Consider the following 20,273-nt stretch of genomic DNA (forward strand, 5'->3'; position numbering starts at 1 on the left):
AAATGTTGGTGGTGAGCAGAGCAAAGAGAAACGCACACCGCAAGACTTCTACAAACCGCTCCCCCCCCCCCCCCCGGCACGTCCATCTCTGTGGCTAGAGTGGCCTAGGGAGGCTGTGGTGGCCCGGAGAGCCATTTAATCTGGAGCTTTCTGCTAAAGAGGACCTAGAGGTTCTCTGGATGGCGAAATCTGAGCCACTAATGAGACTTTTCAGAGGAAGTGGTCGGAGCTCCCATCTTAGGCAGGATGGAATGAGACAGAGGCGGGCCGCGTAAGTCCGGAGGGTTTCCTTAGGAGGGAGATTTGCATGCTCCATTTTCTGTGGCTCAGGTTTCAGCAGGAGGAAGCCGTTTTATACCCCCATGCCACACACAGGAGCGGTCACGGGGACAGACAGCTGCCCTCAGGCTGGTCATCTGTCCTGCGGCGCCACCAGCATTATGTCCTGGGGATCCTTTCCACGGGGCCCTCAGAGGTGGCACAGGCACTAGCGGGACCTAGGGCAGGTCATCCTTGAAACTAACATGTCCTTCAGCTGCCCTCGCTGACACGGGACACGTACACCACCCACACCAGAAAGCCAATGACAAGTGATGACGTGGACCCTGCCCACCCAGGGTGGAGGGAGACAACATGGGGAGAGACAGACATGGGGCTCAAATCTCATTTTGATTTCTCCAGAAAAGCGTGACAATGAGGCTACTTCAGATGCAGACAATGGGTCCAGCCCTTCAATGGATTCTTCAGCAGCTCACCACGAAGGAGCCCTGGTTCCAGGGATCAACACCAGTGAGCCACAGACACAGCTGCGCGGGGACAGAAGGTGCTCAGAAAGGTTCCTGGCTTCCAGCCTGACATGCCAAAAAAGACAGAAGACAGTGGTGCCCAGCACTGGGCAGGGCAGGGTGACCCGTAGAGCATGAGATTGTCTTGATGAACTGTAATGGCGGGTTCAGTGCATGAAGTGGCACAATTGTCCCCACCCATGGACACACACACAGGGTGAGCAGATGTCAGCACCAGGGCTGATTTGTGTACCACCCTCAGATTGGAATAAATGCAACCCCCCCAAGGCAGGGGCAAATCACAGGAATGACTCCTTCAGAGATGGTTTCTTTTTTCTAATTTGTGCCCTTCTGTTTAGTAATCCTAGCTACTTAAGAGTCTATCTGAGGATTCTGGTTTAAAGCCAGCCCAGCAGACAAATCTAGACCAATCTACTCTAACTCCAATGAGCCAGCAAAGAGCTGGAAGTAGAGGCACTGTTCAAGCGGTAGAGCACCAGCCTTGAGTAGGAAAAGCCAATTGAGATTGCGAGGCCAGAGTTTAAGGCTCAGAATCAGTCCTACCCCAACCCCCAACCCAGGAAACTGACATGGAAATTACTGTCCTTGCCACTCTATTTCCTGCATAACAACAACAAAAACAGCAAAATCTAAACTGTAAGTAGCTGCTAGCAGGGTAGCTATAAGGAGCAGGTCAGGTGGAGTCCTGACTCAGAAATGGATGCCGTTGCTGGGAGCAGACGGAGGCTCCGGCTAGCCAGCACCATGCCTGGTGACCGGCCACACTGTGTGGTATCCCCACAACCCCTCGTCCACACACGGTGTACCGCCTGACACCGCGGGTGTGCAGCAGCCAGGAAAGAAAGACTTCAGCATGGACAGACATCCTGCGATGCCTCCCGTGGGGAGCATGGGATGCAGAGGACTCGGCCAGGCCTGACCACGGGCCGGTGGTCATGTGGGACGCACCTTCAGCACTAAAACACACGTCAGAGCAATCTCTGCCCATCAGGGCATGGTAATTTGTTCCTGAGAGCCTCATTTTCCCTCCTGAGAGGGGTAGTAGAGGATGGGGACAGCAGGCTGCCTTTCTGGGGCAGAGAAGAGCAGTGCCGTTGGCTCCGGCCTGTGGGGTGTGCAGCATGACCAGGCTGAGCCCATGTGCACCAGACTCATAGGTCAAAGGAGGGCTGGCCCCCGGGGGGCAGGACAGGAGTGGCTCTGGAGGACTGAGAGGTGTGGTTTGATCACACAGAACGGTGCTGCTATTCATTTGTCTTAGATTCATACTCACAGCAGAGACACTGGAGAACATCCTTCTACCAAAGGAAAGCAGCCCCTGTCGATGGAGCCTGGGAGACTCGTAGGAGCCCAGAGGCCGCCTGCTCGGTGCTGCTTTGGGCAGAATCAACTCCCCATGGTGAGCTGAGTTTCTCAACTCCAGTGAAGACAGCCTCGGATTTTGTACCATGTCATACAATATCAATTTAACATTGGTGCTTCTGAAACCCACTACCGCCATCTGGAAAAATCATCCCAGACTCGTTGCATGACACTTGCAAAGGCACATTTAAATCGGCTCTGAGGATGGCCTTAAAACGGCTTGACAGATACCCTCTGCCAAGGGTTAGTTGTAACTTCACATTTTCTTCTCTGTTGCAATTGTTTCTGCCATAGAGGTTTGTGAGGGGGGCGGGTTGCTTGGTGCAATCAATCTTGGGTTTTCAGGCAGCAATGCCGGCTGCTCAGAATTTGCCTAGAAGAAGGAAATCAGATGAAAACACAAAGCTCCTTTAGCCATCTAGAGTCCGCCACTAAGTGGGTCAGGCTCTGCTTTGGCAAGTATTAAGAGGAGGCCTGTGCACAGATGCCTTGAGCAGGAGGCTAGCATTGAGGCCTCACTCGGCATGGAGGACAGGCGGACCCCTTGCTATCCAGGATACCGGAATGGGACGTGTATCAGCTCTGCCACCTGTCCTACAGGTGTGTTTTCCACTCTGGAACTGAACATCAAGACCCTGCATTTGGAGCTCTCAGCCATCAGGCCCGGGGCTGCCTACAAGTGCTCCTCCATGCCCAGGGAGTAAGGGATCTCTGCATCTGCCAGCTCATACCTGGCACCCCTGGGTCCCACCTTCATGGTTTCACCGCCCACACCCTAGTGCCCTCCTCCAGGCTCTGGGACCAGAACCTCTGCTCTTCCCAGCTCCTGCCTGGGGCAGGGTGGGCGAGGGGAGCAGCGTGGAAGGAGCCCTAGCAGATGGAGTCCTAGCGGACGGACTTCCTGGAGTCTCAAGGCCACTCCCCCACTGCCATTTGAACCCCTGGGCTCCTTTCCACAGCTTCTACTTCCTGTCCCCAATCCGGCAGTGGTCAAGCATTTGACCTTTGCTGGCTTCTCCCAGCCCAGAAAAAAAATAAGGGCACCAGATAAGCTTAAATCTCAAGTAAAACTGTATCTTTCTATTGCAAGTATAATTATTTATATACTAAGGGTCTGGGATGTACTCTTTGTAAAAAGGCTTTTTTATTTGATCCAAAGCACCATTGACTGTCCAAATTGTTATTATTCATGAAACCTAGCAACTTAGCCCAGCCCCTCTTCCTGCAGCTGAGTTTGGTGTATAGCTTCCTGCTGACCCTAGTTATCTTGATTAAATAAACTCATCTTCTGAAACCGTATCTTGCCCTGGCATCAAAGCTCTCCGGCAAAAACCTTGCTCACTACTGAATTTGCTGCGAGTTCTCACCAAATCTTGTGACTCTGCAGTGAAACAGGGTCTCTACACCCCCTGGGTCTGAGTGCCCCAGCTCCCACCCTTACCAGCCCCACGGTGTGTCACAAGGAGACCTTTTTCCAGCCAGCCATGCCATCCGGGGAAGTCGCTAGAAACAGGTCAGAGTCACACAGCTTAGGACAGTCCGGCTCTCCAGGGAGTTTGGGGCCATATGGAAAGGATTCCTTTTTCCTGAGCTTTATACTCCTGAGCTCCTCGTCCATGCAGCAGCAAAGGGGTATGTTAGGGTGGACAGAGGGAGGGGCCACAGCTCCACGAGGCCCAGCCAGCATTGCCCTGCTCCCCAACCCAGACAAAGAAGACAACGCGGACCCCTGTGCTCCAGAGGTAGCACAGGCCCAATATGAAAACCGTCTTAGAAGTACTGTGTTTCCTGCTGGCCGTGTGTTGGCGTGGATGAGGAACTTACACTCTGGAGACTCTGGGAAAGAAGCCAGAGAAAGTCAGGTGCAAACTGCCCTGCACCCACAACAGCTTCGTCTCCACCATCTGAAGCCCTGGTGCAGCCAGAGCTGCATGTGAGAAAGTGAACATGCTGCTCCTCACTGGGGCCCCCGAGGGCCGAGAGCTCAGGGCCGGGCAGCCAGCGGACACCCTAAATGGCCTCTATTTCCCTCATCTGCCACACCCGCCCGCAGGCCTGGGGACCTCCAGGCTTCCGGGTGGCGGGGATTGTGCTAAGATACCACTGTAATCACCTTCCAAATTGATCATATCTGCACCCTCTCCCTGAAAATCCCTGTGCTCTCAGAGTGTGTCTAAACAGTCTCTTAGACACACAGAATGACATAATTGCTTTGTTCTGCAAGACCTCTGAGCATCAGGCTCAGGACCACACCCTCTGGACGCGCATGGAAAGAGTAACTCCTAGAACTTCGAGTCCTACATTCCGATTTACCCCTGGAAAATATAGCTACACCTGTGCCATCCAGTATAAGAGAGCCGCTAGGCCCATATGGCTACTTAAACTTTAATGTTAATGAGCTCAAAATAAATCCAGTGTAAAATTTACTTCCTCCACCACACCAGAATCATTTCAAGTACTCAGCAGCTACAAGGGGCCTGGGGCTGCCCTCTTGGGCAGTGTGAACACAGAAGAGCAGAAAGTTCTGCAGGCGGAATGGATCTGGGCTCAAAGGCCCTCATTCTATTCCTGGAAGATAATTTCCTGCTCCTTTTCTTCCCCACAGTGAAATCTGTACCCAGGTCCTGCTGCCCTGGAGCCAAAGGCAGTGAGATCATCAGAAACTCCTGGGGTTGGGCCAAACCACGGCCTTGGCACACCTCTCCACTAACAGGAGGAAGAAGACTCACCTGGTTAAGAAAAAAACAAAGGAGTGAGTTTGGACTCTCGCGGGTGGCAGATCATGTCCCTGGAAGGGGCAGCCACTAGCAACCTCCTGGTAGCTAAATCTGAAAGACGCACCAGATCCTTGATAATCTTCCATTCCTGATTTGTAGGGTCCACAGTCTTATGTCTTCCAGCTGACCTCTTACCTTCTGTCTTCTGAGGAAGGCATATATAAATAAATCTGCATCCTATTGCTGACACAATTAACATACTGTTCCTGTTTTGTGGGGTTTTGGTTGGTTTCTAGTACTGAGCCTTGAACTCAGACCCTCACGCTTGCTTGGCTTGCTTGCTTGTGGCTATAATCCTACCACTGGACTCATGCTCCCAGCTCAGCTTTTCTAGATTAGAGAAAAGGGCTGAAAGGTACCCATAGCTAATATTTTTGTATGTATCTCTCTAGACCTCATATACACATACACGTATATATCCATACGTGGACAGATGATATGTAGATGCACTTTAGACAAATGAGTCATAGACTTCATACCACTATCGCCTGCCTTTTGTACTTGAGCCAGTGCTGGGCTTGCACCCAAGGCCTTGCACTCTCACTCTGTGTTCTTGCTCACTCCTGTTGTTGCACTACTCTTGGAGCCATGCCTCCAGTCTTGCACTTTGCTATTTAATTAAAGTTGGAGTCATAGACTTTGCTATCAGGGCTGACTTTGAACTGTGATCCTGCAGATCTCAGTCTCCTAAGTAGCTAGGATTACAGGCTTGAGCCACCAGCATCGAACTTGCTTGATTCACATTATAGTTTGAGCTTTTCTCACATTACTATATGTGAGTACACATGTGTGTGTACAATTGTATAACAATGTGCACTTACAGTACACATGTATATTCATACATATTTATAATGACTATGTACTACGTATAATGGCTGTAAACTACTTTATAATGTGGTTCTTTCATAATTTAATGAACCAATTCTCTCTTCTTGGGCATCAACTCTTACTAGTCAATCTTTTACTTTACATCATAGTCTGATTTCTGTCTGATTTTTGTCTGATTTTTAGTTTAAATTGCTTGATCTAGTGGTATTGCAGTTACTGCCTTCTGCTATGTGTTTGTGCAAGCCACTGAAGTTAGATAGCACCAGTTTTGTCTCCTCTGCAGGAGAGAGGCTAGGAGGTGTAGCCTGCATCATGGGCAGCTCTGCTCTACCTCTCCACACAGCAAGAGAAACTGTGTGAGTGTGTGCAGCCTTTATCCACAGCACTTTGTGTTTGCCTGGGTTTATATCTAAATGTTAAATTAACATGAGGGAGTTTTTATTCTTTAATAAGTACTGGTTAAAATCGGGGCATTTTGCTGAGTCAGTTTAGTTCTGTAAGAGAAAAAGGAAGCAGAAAAATACCTTTCTGGATACATCAGACTACATATAACCCAAGATTGCCAAAAAAGCAGTGGGAGATTAAATCCTGCCTCTTCTGTGTCCCAGTAACCTCACATTTATTCTTGTAAGCACTTAACAAGAGCCTACTGAGTGCCCACATCTCAAAGCCAAGCTCATGCAGTAGATGGAAGGTCGCTCTGGCACTCATGAGGCATGAAGCCAAGGGGCAGGAGAGTGGCGCTCTGAACATGTCAGACTTGGAGAGAGACTGCAGCTCCCCACGGGATTGGGGGGGGGGTCAAGGCACAGCCGGAGAGCCCTTGGTCATGGGACTGAAGAAGAGACTTGCCCTTGTGAAGGTGAGAAAACATCCGGAAGCCGTCCCGCCAGGGCACAAGAGCAGCTGGAGTCCCAGGCAACACCTGCGGGCACAAATGATCACATTGGCAGAGGTTTAAAGTTGCTGAAACGCAGTGTGAGCCAGGGGCCAGTGCTCACACATGTCACCCTAACTACTCAGGAGGCTGAGATCTGAGGACCAAGGTTCGAAGCCAGCCCAGGCAGAAAAATCCATGAGACTCTTTATCTCCAATTAATCACCAAAAGCCAGAAGTAGAGCTATGGCTCAAGTGGTAGAATGCCAGCCTTGAGTGAAAAAGCTCAGGGATAGTGCCCAGTACTGGCACAAGACAAAATGTAGATAACAGTTTAGGAGATCCAGAAACCATAGCTGGCTGAACTTCCCCTAGAAAACCCTGGAAGGTATTTTGGCTGCACGAGACCCTGTCATCACACAGAAACACTCTCACAAAAATCCATGGGCATGTGGACCTGTGTGGATGTTACTTCCAGTGTGGCTTAGGGTAGTAATGCCCACAGACCATACAAATGTCTACCCATCCACTAGGGCTCCTCAGCTATGAACGAGGGTGAGGTACCACAGGTGCTACAGAGAGGAGGAACAGCAAGAGAGCTACAAGGAGCTAATTGGACAAATAGCAGTGCACACACACATGCCCAGGGAGATGTGTGCACACACTCTGGCAGATGCGTGCACACGCCTTGGTAGACGCATGCACAATGATTAGACTAGGAAACATTCACTGCCGTTGCCCAAGGGACAGGATGCAGCAATGCCTTCTGTCAAGAGTCCAGTGTTCTAGGTGAGCACACTTGACTTCTGTTAAATGTGAAGCAATCCATCACTAGAACACTGAGGAGTGTCAATCCCAGGCAAACCATGCTTTCCCATGGAAAGAACAGGGTGCTGAGTGGTTCTGGCACCTGCTGGTTGGCAGCAGCAGGCTGAGAATCCCAGGACCAGTCACGGGGCACTCCAGCAAGTGAAGGTGAACTGGGCCTTCACTCCACAGTGGCCCAGGATCAGGAATTTCAGGGCCAGAAGGATCTCAAAAGCTCCCCAGTCCCCATGGGCAGCACACATGGATCGCACCCAAGGTCTTCCTGCTCCAACAGAATCCTGAGCCCGGAAAGTCTTGTCCACAAGCATGTGGTGGTGCAGACACAAGTATGCCAGCCTCTGGACTGCAGGGCAAAGCCATGCTCCACCCATGAGTCCTGGGAGCCGAGTAGGTACACAGAGGGACAGAGAGGCCTAGGGCTCATCAAAGCAAAGACAGAGCCATCACAGTATATATGTACCCACACACCAGAAAAATCTGCATTCATACCTTCCCAGACACTCAGGAAAACTCATATGGTTTGGATTATTTTGGTTTTGGATGTTTGTTCTTGCAGTGGTAGGAATGGAACCCAGGGCTAGCCCCAGCGGGGAAGTACTGTAGAGATACTCAGCAGGCACAGCCCTGCACCACATCCCAGCCCACTGTGTGGTGTCTCTTACCACTTATGAAATCAACACCAGGTGAGGACTTGCCAGAAACTAAGTTCTGACTAAAAAGATAGAAACAAATGCAGGCTTGTCAAAGGAGAGTGTGTGTGTGTGTGTGTGTGTGTGTGTGTGTGTGTGTGTGTGTGTGTGTGTGTGTCTGTGTGTGTCTGTGTGTGTCTGTGTGTGTCTGTGTGTGTCTGTGTGTCTGTGTGTGTGTGTCTGTGTGTGTGTGTCTGTGTGTGTGTCTGTGTGTGTCTGGGTGTGTGTGTCTGTGTGTGTGTCTGTGTGTGTGTCTGTGTATGTCTGTGTGTCTGTGTGTGTCTGTGTGTGTCTGTGAGTGTCTGTGTGTCTGTGGGTCTGTGTGTCTGTGTCTGTGTGTCTGTGTGTGTGTGTCTGGGTGTGTGTGTCTGTGTGTGTGTCTGTGTGTGTGTCTGTGTGTGTCTGTGTGTCTGTGTGTGTCTGTGTGTGTCTGTGTCTGTGTGTCTGTGTCTGTGTGTCTGTGTGTCTATGTCTGTGTGTCTGTGTAAATGCTAACATGAGAAGTTATCGAAGATGCACTGCATGAAAATAAAGGCAAGTGGTGTCTATCACATGACCCTTGATGTATAAATTGTTATAAATGTGCTCTCCAAGAACCACTGGAGTCATAACGATGAACACAAAAATAAAGGATTGTCTCAGCAAGGCAAGAGCTACGTCTGTGCAGAAGGGTGTGCCAACAGCCAAAACTCTGTCAAGCAAGACACAGAGCAGGCAGGCTGCCCCCCTCTCTTTGTCCCTAAAGCCGCAGGCCCATCCCTCTGCTCAGACTGGTTGAGCTCAGGTTCACAATCTGCTCATAACTGGCTAGTTTGAATAGGGTAAAATGTATTTATATAAAGTAATTTTGAAATAATATTAACAATACACAAGTAATCTCAAAATACACACACACCTTCAGCTATTTTGGGGACATTCTGGGGTATGTCTTAATTCCATCTTGAAAAGAAACCAGCTTAACACAAAACTTTACACTTTAACCCCCACCCCCAGCCCTTGCACACAGAATGGGAAAAGATTTTTACTAGTTATCATCAGACAAGGGCCTCAGATCTAAAAGATACTTAAGAGCTCAAAAAATTAAACTACCCAAGTCGGGTGCCAATGGCTCACACTGCAATCCTAGCTACTCAGGATGCTGAGATTTAAGGATTTAGGTTCAAAGCCAGCCTGGGCAGGAAAATCCATGAGACTCTTTTCTCCGAAAACTTCTCAGAAAAAGCTGGAAGTGGCACTGTGGCTTCAAGTGGTAGAGTGCTCCCAGGCCCTGAGTTGAAGGCAAAATAATAATAATAATAATAATAAAACCTCAAAGAAACAACAACCCAATTAATAAGTGGTCTAAAGACTTAAAGAATGACTTCTCAGAAGAAGTAGTAAGAATGGCCAATAGGCACATGAAGAAATGATCAACATCTATGGACATAAAAGAAATGCAAATCCAAACAACACTGAGATCCCACCTCACCCCAATTAGAACGGCCATTATCAAGAAAACTAACAATAACATGCTGTCAGGGATGTGGTCAAGAAGGAATGCTACCACTGTTGGTGGGATGTAAAGGTGTTCAACCACTCTGGAAAGCAGTATGGAGGTTTCTCAAAAGACTAAACATAGAGCTTCCCTATGACCCAGCAGTTCTACTCCTAAACACTTATCCAATAGACCACAAACTAGGCCACACTAAAGCTGCCACACAACCATGTTCATTACAGTATTATTTACCATAGCCATAATACAGAATCAACCCAGATGCCTCTCAGTGGACAAATAGATCAAGAAAATGTGATACACACACACACACACACACACACACACATAAAATAGAATTCTATGCTTCTATCAGAAAGAATGATATTGCCCATTTGTAAGGAAATGGAAAGACTTGGAAAAAATTATATCAAGTGAAGTAAGCCAGGCCCAAAGAAACATAGGCTGTGTGGTTTCCCCTATTCTAGGTAACTGGAATGTACCTATAAATCTACAAGTAAATATACTGGGTTGTAAAAGACAAAAAATACATGGGGCTCTAGGCATTCACACAGTGAGAGCAAAGAAGTATATCTTTAGGAGAGGATAACAAAGGTTCAACAGCTATGTGCATATGATCATATAAAATGATGTTTGTCAGAATGACATCACCCATTTGTTAGGAAATGGAAAGACTTGGAAAAAATTATATTAAGTGAAGTAAGCCAGGCCCAAAGAAACATAGGTACTATGGTTTCCCTTATCTGCAATAACTAATATATGTCTGGGACAAACAGAAAAGGTCAAAAGCTATGAACATATGACCAGATAAGATGATGTTAAGCAAAATGAACCACAAGATAGAGACACAAGTAGTTTTTTCTTGCTTGCTATTGTTTCTAGAGTATTTATAAGGTACCGTGTGATTTTTTTGTTGCTTTGTATGGCCCTCCCCCACGGTATAACCCCTGTTTTCACTGTATTTGATGTCAGTATAATTTGGGGAGGGAAAGGGAAAAAACAAAATGTTTAAATAGGGATACAGGTGGACCCATTGCAACAGTGAGATGTACAAGTCACTATGTTGAAAAGCACACTTTACAATTTAGGTGAGGGGTGGGGTGTAGCTGTGGAGGTGGGAGGGGATGGGAAGGGGAAACAAAGGAGGAGGCAACAATGCTTGATAAGAAATGTGCTCATGGTTGGTGGGGAGATGGGAGGAAAAGGATGGTAAGGGGAAAACGAAGGAGGAGGCAACAATGCTTGATGAGAAATGTGCTCATTACCTTGATCATGTAATTGTAACCCCTCTGTACGGTGTTTTCACAATAAAAAAACTTATTAATAAAAAAGAGAAATGTACTCCTTGCCTTGCTCATGTAACTGTAACCCCGCTGTAAGTATTTTCACAATAAAAAACATAAAAATAAGACACTTCCTACAAAGTTATTTGGAGTAAGAAACTCCTGGTGATATGATTGGATTAGATAATTTTATCAATAGATTCAGTTTACAATCCATTTTTAAATGTCATCAGGCCCTCTAAACTATAAACATGCATTACAGACAACAAGCTTTAGTCAGTTCTTAATCCTCTGGGTTTGGTGTCCTGTATTATGCTTGCTACTGTACTTTGATCCTATAGTAATTTCCGTATTATGCTAGTTATTCTACTTTGATCCTATAATAATTTTCTAGGCAGACTAACCCTAGGAGGTTGTAGTCTTGTTTCTCTGTTTCTCTTGCCCACTCTTTTAATATGTAATGCAATATATATATACACGTATATATATGAACATTTTTACATGTGTGTAATATACATATACATATATATTCATTTCATTTGGAACAGTAAAAGAAATAGCCCTTCCTAAAAAATGATGCTTGTCAAAATAAATTCTAAGAATTTGAAACAAGTGGTTTTTTGTTATTTTTGCTTTTGGGGGTTTTTTTTGCTTGTTTTTCTCTTTTGCCACTGTTTTTTATTTCTGTACCTTTTGTATTGTGTGTAAGTTTATCTGTTTGGGAAAGGGAAATGGGAACACAGAAATAGTGGGATAAAGGGTGAACAAATGCAGCAGAGATACTGATTACACACTATGTTGAAAATGAACTGTACAACTGGTGGAAGAGGTGTTCTACAGGGAAAATTGAGAGAAAAGGAGGGAAGAGGTGACACTCTTACAGAAGAAATGCAATCATTTCCTGACCTAACGGTAGCCCCTTTATACATCACCTTTACAATAATAATAAAAATATATTAAAAATAGAATGGCTTTCTTATCCCGGAGCAGTTCCTCTTTTCCTTAACAAGAGCCAAGCCACCAAGCCAAAGACATTTTCTCTCACAAAATTATACAAGGGCATGCACCTGACTATCTTTTCATGAGCATTTTTAAAGACAGTCAATTACTTTTAGGAGACCAATAAAAGGAGAATAGCCTTTATGTTAAATTTTCTCACATGTAAATACTTCTAACCTATAACATACTATTTTTCAACATTTTCTTCTTTTGTATCAACAGGGATTGTATATCTGGGGGTAGAAATAATGGGCTTTTTTCCTCCTGTTTGTCTCAGTTCTTTCAAATGACTAATCTGTTTGTTAAAAGCAAGGTTAAAATGGAAGCTTCTGGAAGAAAATTTGGAAATTCCAGGTAAGAATGACGAAGGGACACTTGGAGAAGTGCTCTCTACCAGTTGGTCAGAGCAGCTCCTTCCAGACAAGGCTGCAGAGAACCAGATGCATGTCCGTTTTCTGTTGTAAGTACAGCCTTGACAAAGCTCTCCACGCTGAAGGTGTCCACAGAGCAAGCCCCAAGCATGGGGATTGGTGCTGAGTGTCCAGATGTCACAACACAACTGCCCTGAGAATGCGTGTCTTCCTTCCGCTCTTCAAAAACTCCCCTGCATAGCGCTATCCTCAGGCTTTGGGGCTGCAGGTCAGAGGTCACAGTTGGGCCTAAGAGCCCCATCCCCCCTCCCACTCCTAGCAACAGCCATGGTCAGCCTGACAGCACTACCATCTTCAGACCGGTCCACTCCCACGCTCAATACTGTCTCATCTAATTAAATGTAGCACACATACACAAAAGAAAGGAAGAAGGGAAAAAAAGAAAATCCTCAATGATACTAGCATTTGCTAGTAGCCAACTGTGAAGTTTACTGCACTACCCAGGAGCCCCTCCCTGCATAGCTTTTTGGGGTTTTTTGGCAGTCGTGGGGCTTGAACTCTGGGCCTGGGCACTGTCCCTGGGCTCTTCAGCTCAAGGCCTAGCCACAATGCCATTTCTAGTTTTCTGGTGGTTAATTGGAAATAAGGATGGTGGGGGAAAAACAAAGGAGGTAGTAACAATGCTCAATAGGAAATGTACTCATTACCTTGTAACTGTAACCCCTCTGTACAGTATCTTTACAATAAAAAATATATATTTAAAAAAAAAGAGTCTCACGGACTTTCCTGCCCAGGCTGACTTTGAACCGAGATCCTCAGATCTCGGTCTCCTGAGTAGTTAGGATTACAGGCGTGAGCCGCCAATGCCTGGCCCACCTAGAATTGTTAATGTTTTGAGATGCCATGGTGACTCAGGGAACGGCACCTCATGCTGCTGCTTCTCAGATCTCTCGTTACAAAGAAGAGTGTGTGCGGTGTGTGCTACACACCTCGTCATACACCTGTGTGCACATACAGCATGCCCATGCTCTGGCACGTGCATAAGACACAGCCCCACCCACTGTCAGTGCCACCCGCAGCAGCCCACCACACTGCTTCTCCCCCAAGCCGGAGAGGGCAAACACATGGGGCCACAGCATGGACACCTCCACATTTGTGTCCTACTCGGCCAGTTTTACTACTCCTTACGTGGTGCAACACTTTAAACCCTTTTACATGAGCAGCAAAGATGCTACCAGGACATGGAGGTTGCCACGCCCCTGGCAGAGGTCAAGTTCTCTCCCAGGCAGCCTGTATAAACATCTCTGCAGTTGGAGACCACAGGCTGGACAGCCTCCCCCTCGTCCTCCAGCCACCCCCACCCCCTGGTAGGTAGGTGGGATGGGGGAGGGGAGAGCAAGCCAAATCACAGGGAATTTACCAATAGCAACCAACATCACACACAGGGCAGAGAGGGCAGTCTTGTAATAAGGGAGGTCACAGAGGTTGCAAAGTTGATGATGTGTGTGTCTTCTCAGCCACGGCGGTTAAGCCGACCACCCCGTAACAGGAAGGCCCTTTTAATACCTGCACTCCTCACTTTAAAGCCCACCAGGACGTCCAATTTAGAGACAGCTCCTGACCCAAGGAAAATCCTGGGAGTCCACAAGTTTTCAAGTTTGCTTTCATATATACATATATATTTTTTTAAATGCCCTTGTTATTAAAATTAAGTCTCTACTACGTTTATAAAATTTATTTCCCAATTGTGTCTGCTTTTATCGGCAAAACTAATCAGGAAAAGCCACTGGCTACAAAAACTGCCAGCAAAATGAACCTTTAAAGAGCTAACGACTTAAGGGTGGTATAGACACATAAAGTATGTTGGAGGCTTACACTATTTGTCATTAACACATATTCTGAAAGCTCGGCTAATATAATGTGACACAAAATTAGTCAAACACAATTCATGCAATATTGTTTAATTTTACTCCTCATTTAACTTGGTTTTAAGCAAAATCATTATGTCACATGATAACGTTCACTTGAAGAAGAAATATTTCATAATGGTCGCTGACTTTAGAAATGAATTATTAGAGGTTTCATGCTGAACACATTCTTAACTATGGAAACTATAAAGCTAATAGCTTAATCATATTTTGACACCATCTACATACTTTATGCATTATTTACAAGAAAGATATAAAAATGAAACCACTGAATATCTCACACAATACTTCACAGTCATAGTTAACTGGTTAAAAATATAACACATTTATCTTCTGGGGACTTTATATTTGCATATAGATATTTGCATACCATGTTGCAATGTGCTGTTAATGTAAAATTTAACCTTTGTTCTTTCCCTCTGATGTGCAAGGTATACTCATTAACTTAAAAATAATGGCAAAAATAAGTCTTCTGGTGATATACATTTCATAAATTATTCCCCAGAGCAGTGAGGAAAGGTAAAATGTGGGTGTGAAAATGTTTAATTGAATTAATTCCTCATTTTCTCTATTTTTATTTTACAGCTTAGAGACAGAGCCATTTGACTAGTATATGTCAACCCTCTGAATTGCAAAGAACTTCCCCTGCATTATTCAAGACATCGGCCCTCCTCTTTCTATCTTGACACAATCCCACACTTCAGGTTGGAGATGGAAGTCTGGCATTATTTGCACACCTGTTACCTGGGTGGCAGCCCATGGAATGGGGGATGGGGGAATGCTCAACCAGGACACACGCATATACCACACTGCCACTAAACACACGGCCGGAAGGGGAAAGGCTCCCAGCTCTGCAGTGCCAGTTTCTAATTAAACTCTGGCATGAGCTTTTACAGAAATGAGACAAAAGGTGAGAAATCTGGCACTGAGCTGTGGCGCCCGACCAGCTAATGCCCAGTTCCCTACGTTGCTCTTGTTCTATCCTAAATCTAAGTGTCCCATACGGTGCCGAGATCAAGAACTCCCAGACTCCATGCTCAGGGGAGAATGAAAGCCATAGACAGACAAGCAGACTGTCCAAGTCTTGCAGTGAACGATGTAAGCTAGGGTTATCTCCACCCCAAGTGAGCTCAGCTCGGGATGGTGGTGGCATGCGTGGGCTCACGGTTCCCTTTGTGAGTGAGAGAGCTGGGTGGTAGATGGGGGACGGTGGGGGGGGGGGAGAGGAGGGTGTGGGGGGGGGAGGGCACGGGGGGGGCGCGGGGGGGGGAGGGGGAAGGCTCGTGTCTGGAAGTGGCCAGGAAACCAAGCCAGGTGCCCCTGGGCAGGAGCGCAGAGCCGCCCTAGAAGCGGGTGGAAGGCGTCGCTGCATGGTCCCCAGCGTACACAAGTCATTAGCCCAGGACTAACCTTCACAGCAGAGAACCCTGAAGCTGGCGACCTGGAGATGCAACATACTGAGAATCGGGTTCCACCAAGAGCCGGACAGGCCGAAGCCTCGGGTCTGGACCCCCAGCTCCTGAGGGCCTTGGGCCAGTGCTCCACAACACCTCATGGATGGGCAGTGGTGTCCGTGCCTCGCGACATCATCATCTGTCTGGGAGCCACGGTCGTTCCCTGCTTCCTCCGTAACGCTGGCACTGGCTGAGCCGCCCACCACCGCGCCTCCCCCACCTCCCTGGCCCAGCTCTCGGGGGAAGACACAACCCAGTCCCTGCGCGAGTCCCCTGCGCGTGGTCAGATTGTCTGCCATTCTGAGATGCCAGGGACAGACCCCACGGCAGCAGCGGTGCCACCATGCCCATACCCTCTGAGCTCAGACCTCAGACCTGCCTGCCGGGCCAGAAGACCCTGCCCGCCTCTCCCCAGCCCGCCCCAGCCCGCCTCGCCCCCCATTTCCCAGCGGAACCTTCCTTTCTGTTCATGAACACGCTATTTCTAAGTAGACAGGAAACATACGCAAGTGTAGACACCTTTTTGAAGTGTATTTAGTGTCAGCCTTTGCTTCTTCCTTTGGGGTCCAGTGAGGAGATAGTACACTACTATGAAACCTCATTTTCTCTAAGAAAGGGAAAAGTGGCCTCCACCCCAATCCAGAACACGTTTGCCAAGGCAGTGCCTGCCCCCACCCGCCTGCCACAGTGGCCGATGTGTTAGGCAGAAACACTGTGTTGAACTTTTACTTATTTACTGTGCTGTTTGCTGGACTCCGATGTGCGTGATTGTTCTTGTAAAGGTCTTTCCTGAGGTAAATAAAATTGTAGAATCTTGGAAACATACTATTATTACAGCGAGAGCTAAGGTGCGCGGAAGGGGAAAATAACTCTCTGAGGGATAAATTACATGTGATGAAGGCTAAAAGAATACAGCTCCTGTTTCAGGCCATCTTCCAGGCGAAGATTTGGCAGTTTTAGCCTGGCTTTCAAGACAATGCGAGTACACCAAAAACATTATTCTTCACACAGCGCCCCAGGGGCCACGGCCGTCACGTGGACACGCCGTACTTCCATTCCCTCAAATTCAACACAGATCTTCTTTATTAATTTTAATTTGTCATCAATAGCCTGACAGGCACTCTTTCGGCAAGAAATACCGCGTTAGCTGTCTCACTCACTCACATTGTCAGCTATTAAAACCAGGAGGGTGATTAGCAGGAATGAGGTCAAACAGAATAATGTGAGTGTAAGTCGCTACCAGCGAAATGTGTAACACAGGAGGATTTATTATGTTCACTTGCTCAAATGTAATTTAAAAACAGGATCTCACCACCTGCTATGCCGGCTCATAGGCTTCGTCAGATCATTGCAACATTTCCTGCTAATATGTTTATTCGCTTCTGGCATAGATTACCATTTACTGTATTTCTAATAACGACAGTTAAAAGAAACTTAATTGTTGCTATCTACTTCATGTAAACCTGGCAAGTGAATAAATCATGCCATGATTGGCTCAGACAATGCAAATTAGGGAAATTTCATCATCAATATTGGCAACAGGAAAATGAGTGCTTGTAACCTCCTCACAAAGACTAGAATGTCGTTCCCCTAGACTGAAGAGTTCATTTGCTGAGGCAGTCTGATTGCGATGGTCAGAGACTCATCTTGGGAGGAAATAATGCTACAGACGAGTCATGGGTTAAGAAAAGTGTGGAATTTTTGCAGATGCTGGATGCTGACTATAAACTTCACCTGTGTTCTTTTGGAAAAGTCAGAAATCCAAAAGGAGTATGCTGGGATTGACTACTCACCTGGGAACCCTGCCCCCCCCCCAACACACACATGCGCGTGCACGCACACACACACGTACGCACATACACACACGCACACGCACACAGACACTCTCTCTCTCTCTCTCTCTCTCTCTCTCTCTGAATACATTTTTGAAGGATTCCAGATCAACATTGTTATCTATAACCATTTTAAACTTTTTGTTGGGGCGACATTCAAGTCTAGGACTAAAACTAGCAGACATGTCATTTTAAAAGCACAGCGTATTTCCAGCATACTGGTTAAACTTTAAAGTGACAGCTCATGGAACAAAACAGCTCCCAGTAACCTTTCCCCAGGCTGTACTAGCCAGGGATCCTCACACCAAACGTGGTTTCAGTCACTCGGTCTAAGGTGGCCCCAGCCTCTGGGGTGCAGAGCGTTTGTAGCGTGGTGTAGGCTGGGATACCAGGCAGAGGGCTGTCCCGTCCCTGGTCATCACAGCCCAGAGGGTGCTGCCCGCGGATGCACGCTCAGCGGCTCGGGGGCAAGTCTGTGTGAATCATCTTCCCTGCAGTGTTCGCTCTTCACGTCCATGCGAAAGAAGAAAATGTTAGCTTAGTCATCCAAAATGGAGTGCTCCCAACCGCCGACTGGCATGCAAGGTCAAGAGTTTCATCAAAGACTTTTTGCATGTTAAGAAATGCACTGGGTTTTGAGGTTTGTTTTCATTGTTTTTGTTTTGAGCATCTTTGGAGGAGCTGTGCAGCGCCAGGGAGCCTCCATTCACCAGGCGACCGGCTTCACCACCAGGCGGAAATGCAACGGGAATCCACGTAAGTCTGTGTCTGGGCCTAAAAACACCACTCACAATAAACACCACCCATTCTCCACAACATGCCTGCTAAGCAGGGGCTCTGAATGAAAGCGAAGGGAATACACGAAGAAAGAGATGCCTGCCTCTGACCAGCACGGCCGCTGGCCGGAGTCACGCACTGCCACAGGCGGCGACCTGCGGCTGTCACACCAGACCCGCACAGAACTTTTATAAGAAAACCAATGAATGCGAAATACGGCCATCCTGTCTGCAGAGCCCCGGCTCCATCTCACCCACCCCGGGGGAAAAGGAGCAGCCTGGTACGCAGAGGCCCCAGCCCACGGAGGACAATCGGGCAGAGAGAGCCCCCTGCATCCGCTCCTCTGAGGAAGCCGGCTTTACATATCTGTTCCATTTGAATTGATGATGGGAGCGAGGTTTGTAATTCGACATCAAGCCGCCCGCCGAGGTAGCTGGCGTTTATTTGTGCTGTTGTTTTGGCAGGTTATCCAAGGGGCCCTCTCATGTGACATGTCAGGTCGACAATCAAACAAAGGACTCGTGAATTCACTTTTACAGTTAGGCTGGCTGAATGCTATTACCCCAGCATTTGTCACCGACCTGCAGATCCTAGCCTGTAATCTGCCATCCGGATGGATGGCACAAAGTAAAGAGTCAGTGGCTTGCGTTTCTCGGTAACTACCTGCTGCCAGCTATTATTTTAAGGATCCTGTGATTTTCTTTTATTTTGAGTAGAAAAAAAACAAGGCAGCCGTGGTAATAAAAAGGCATATCAACTAGGCACTTCCTGGCAGATTTGTCACTCGCATGGATGCGACAGAGGAGGCATTTTTTGTTGTTGTTGTTACTACAAAATGTATACACTCGAATATAATATTGTAAATCTGGAGTGTGTGCTTCAAATAAAACCCTTTTTAGTACCTTGCATACTGGTAAACAAAATAAAAACGTAGGGATCGTAGAAAGAACTGCCGATCTCACATAGACACACAGGATGCTACCTACAAATCATAAGCTGACAGAAGATATTTTACGTGATATGATTTGGAGGGTGAAAGTTATTATTTTTTATTCTAAAATTGCATTAACATAGCCACAAAGCCATACATTATCACAGTTTTCCAATAATGTTTCTAAGTACTTCCTAATGATGGATTGTTTGGGAAGGCCCTAAGGACTCAAGTTTAACTATAGAATTCCAAGTTGTGAATTAAATTGCAACAAAAAAAAAATTATTTTATTGCTTCACACTGAGTAATCAGATCTCTTCCCCTCGGTTCAGTATACAAATAGGTGTTTAAAAATAATCAGTGACCAATAAAACAAGTCCTTGTTGGCTTATGGTATGTATTTTAAAATTAATTACGCAGGACTCTTAAAGAGGCCGTCAGTCCTATGATGATATCACAAAAATTGTAACAAGGTTATTTGACAAGCTACCTAATTGCTGGCGATCTGTTTATGATTTCTCCTTTTATGCCTTTGAAAGGTGTGTGTGACTTAAGCATTGCAGTCAGATACACGGCACAACCATGCGGTCTGCCACCAGCCATGGGGGCCACCAGGTATGTCTGCTGGGCCACTAGAGGGAACAAAGACCTCAGTACCTTTGTGCTCTCCCATCCGGAGCATGAGTTGGACAATTCTGAACAATAAACCCAGGCCCAAACAAAGAGTGATTAATGACTTGCTGAGCTGCGGGGCCATGCCAAGCCGATGGGCTCAGAGTGGGTCTTTGAAGGAGAAATGAAAAGAGTTTCGGGCTTTAAATATTTACTATTTCATTCATCAATGGAGCATGTAAACGCAGAAACAAATATTCACACATGATTTTCCCAAGACTCCATTCCCCACGTTGTTCTCAAACATAATGCGTATTTATGGCAATCAGCGTAATGGAAGTGGCAGGAAGAAAACAGGTCACGGCGACAGCGGCGATTGTTCAGTGAGAGCGGAGATCCCCTCCCAGATCCCGTTTGTCACCAGGGT

This window comes from Dipodomys spectabilis, unplaced genomic scaffold, assembly GCF_019054845.1.
Source record: "Dipodomys spectabilis isolate Male_0828 unplaced genomic scaffold, ASM1905484v1 ptg000289l, whole genome shotgun sequence".
NCBI lineage: Eukaryota > Metazoa > Chordata > Mammalia > Rodentia > Heteromyidae > Dipodomys > Dipodomys spectabilis.